Below are 3,368 nucleotides of genomic sequence, written 5' to 3' on the forward strand. Positions count from 1 at the left end.
TAGTGTCATGTCAACATTTTTTTGCTTGGAAATAAAATAAAATAAGAGGGTAAGAGAGAATAAGAGTTAATGGTAAGAGTTAGTGCATTTCCATAATTTTTGGGAGGGGCTCTTATTTAGCTAGCTCTTTATATCTCTCCTATGCCACCTAAGCACATACTCAAAATAAGAGTCTCTTCCTAAAATTTGTAGAAATGGGCTAACTCTTAACAATACCTCTTATTATCTTTTACCTTATTTTTTAATTTTATTTTCATGCAAAAAAAATGATATGGCACTAGCTCTTATTTGTAAGAGCTAGCTCTTATTTCAGAATTTTATCTTACAAACTCTAATTAAGAGTCTCCTATTTCTCACCCAAGAGCTAGCTCTTATTTTTCTCTATCCTTAAAGCCCCTTAAGAGCCTCCCATTATTCATGCTCCAAGAGTCACCAAAATAAGAGTCTCCCATTATTGATGCTTAGCTCTTATTTTTTCTCTCCTTAAGAGACCCTTAAGGCCTTAAGAGGCTCCCCTCATTCATGCTCTTAAGGATTTTGTAAATGCTTAAAAGTTATTCGACACAAGGTAAAAGTTATCTACTTCGTTTTTTAGTGATAATTTTTTCACTATTGTAACATTTTAAAAATTTATCTATAAAAAATTAATTTCGGCTAAAGTCAATCTGGTGTACATCAAGTGCGCCAAGATTTTTTGATACAATATTTTGCCAAAACACCTAAAGACTGGTGTACAATAAATATCGTGAGGCAGAGGTAAAGTTAACTCAAAATGTTTAAAAATTACCTGTAACACCCCGACCTCTAAATCACTATTTAAAGCATAATTAGCAGCGGAATTAACCTAATTTGGTCGGGACATTACCTGCCGTAATTCCCTCTTGGAAATTACAAGGCAACATCATACATAAGCCATAAAAACCTCCAAATTAATATAATAATCATTTATATTCCCAAAATACAAGTACATAAATTACTAAAAGTCTTTGATTAAACTATTATAAACATCAAGCATAAACTAGGTGAATAATATAAAAGTGAAATTTCCTCGCAACTACGCGTTTCCATCGATTCCCGCAGTACCTAAAACGGAAAAACAAAACGGTGAGCCGAAGACTCAGTAACGACTACCCTAGCAACGTAAAATTCATTTCAACTCATTTTATTTAATAACACAGGGAGAATAGAATAAGTAAAACATTTAATAAAATATCATATTTAATTCATTCATAAACTTTTAATGAAAACGTCATTCATAAACTTTTAATTAACATGCTAGTTGTCGGCAAGTACGAACCGTGAAGGAATTCTCCACTGGGCCTGGGCCCATAAGAGCATGGGCTCATCATCGTAACATGGGGCCTGGGCCCTGAGCCTGGGCTCATAAACCATGGGAGCCTGGGCTCGTGATCCATGGGTGGACAGGTGTCCGTGGTGCATGCATGACCGGTAGATAGGAAGATGGTAGTTTATATACCGCAAGACAAACCAGGTCTTTCACTTTCATTTATCATGTTTTATGTATTTTTACCAAGCCTTGGCTTGTATTTCAGTTGAAACAACATAACTCTTTTAGATCATAAAACATCATTTTGATCATGGGATCAATAAAATAACAATTCTTTCATGGCATTGCATACACATCATTTTATGAGAAAACTCAATCAAATCATATTATAACAAACAATTCAAACAAATCATATTTCATTCCCACAATCCATAAAACATGACAAAACATTTAATTCATAAATCCAATCATAACGTCATAATTTTCATAATACATTTATAAGGGGATTGCGGGTACTAGCAATAGCCGTTACCTCAACCGGTGTTCTATACTTCCTGTTTGATGGATCGTTCTTCCTGAGCTCCAAGTCCGATTTCTTTCAGAATATTAAATTATTGAATTAGTACTACAACGATAAATAATCTAAAATTAATATTTTATAATAATAAATTTTTAAGTAAAGAATTTTATGATTAACGAATTTTAATAAAAAGTATAATTTCAAAATTTAATGAAATATTATTATTAATCCAATTTTCGATCAAAATACATAAATTCCATAAATCAGTTTACATGCAAATATTATTTAAATTCCGTTTTTGATAAATAAACTAGTAACTTATTTTCGTAAAATCGATAATAAAACCTGAAAATTAATAAACATTTTATTAGTAAATAATCATTTTATTGAATAATAAGTATTGATATGTTAAAATCTGATAATTATAAATCAACCTTAACTCACCAAAAAGCCCAAATTGAGAAATGGCCCAACCTGAAATTGGGTTTGAGGGAAAATAAAAGTCAGGGCTTCAAAATTAGGAATTTTGATTTTTTTTTTTTTTTTGTTCTCGGTTTCCTGGGAAAGCAGGCAGGAACAGGGGAGGGGTGCACGAAGGGAAGGAGAAGAGAAGAGAGGAGGGGACAACTGGGCTGGGCGGCGCAGCAGCGCGAACCCGCGCTTCAGGCGACGACGGTGGGTGGTTTGTGATGGAAGACCGACGAGAGAGAGGGAGAATAGAGCATGACTTAGGGGAAAAACATGGGTGTTTTGGGTGTTTCTAATCGGTGTGGGAGGAGGGAGGTAATGATTTGACGGTGACGGTGGGTTGTTGAGGATGACGGAGAGAGAGGTTGGGGTTTGGTGGTGGCGGCACGGTGGTGCAGCGAGGAGGAACAGAGGAAGGCAGGGGAAGGGTCAGAGGATGGCGACGGAGAAGAAGGAGGGGAAGGGAGGTATGGTGGTCGACGGTGGGTGTGCGGTGGTGTCGGTGGCCGTTGGAACTTGGTGGTTGTAGGCAGTGGTGGTGTTTGGTGGGTGGTGAAGTAAGGGAAAAAAAAGAAAGGGAAGGCAGGGGAGTTCGACCGAGGAGAGCAAGGTGGTGCGCGTGTGGTGGTGGTTGACTGAGACAGCTCGGCGTTGCGGATGGGTGGTTGGCCGTGGTGGTCGACAAAGGATGGTGGTGGCAGTGGTGGTAGCCGGAGGTTGCAGTGGTGTTTGTTGATGGTTCGAATCAGAGAAGAGAAAAGAGGAGGAAATATTGAAAGTGGTTTTGGTTTTTCATGTTAGAATACCAATTCTGAAATGTTTGAATATGTAAACAGGAAGAGTGATGAATAAGGAGAAGTCCTTGGTCTCCAAGGCATGAAATTGGAATTTTTGGACTGATTTCAAGGGAAAAGAAGAAAGGAACTTTCTTGCTTTTTACGTGGAGAGCAAGGAGTTGAAGTGAAATAGAATTTTGCTCTTCAAGGGCATTTTCGTAATTTTACAATATTAGGCACAATTTCAGAAATTGTTGTAATTTTCAGAAATTCATAAAAATAGAAATGTTTAATAAAAATCAAGTTTTGAAATAAT

At 36.7% G+C, this 3,368-nt stretch overlaps 1 long non-coding RNA gene across 1 annotated transcript; it reads right to left on the reverse strand.

Annotated features, from left to right (window-relative positions):
• Positions 1-929: 929 nt before the first annotated feature.
• On the reverse strand, positions 930-3,155 carry LOC130470676 (uncharacterized). The gene is made up of 3 exons (XR_008931403.1): positions 2,253-3,155; positions 1,821-1,883; positions 930-1,083 (listed from the first exon to the last, which is right to left on the reverse strand). It is a non-coding gene; the product is annotated as an uncharacterized lncRNA (long non-coding RNA).
• Between the last annotated feature and the right edge of the window lie 213 nt (positions 3,156-3,368).

The sequence above is a fragment of the Spinacia oleracea genome, chromosome 3 (genome assembly GCF_020520425.1).
Source record: "Spinacia oleracea cultivar Varoflay chromosome 3, BTI_SOV_V1, whole genome shotgun sequence".
NCBI lineage: Eukaryota > Viridiplantae > Streptophyta > Magnoliopsida > Caryophyllales > Amaranthaceae > Spinacia > Spinacia oleracea.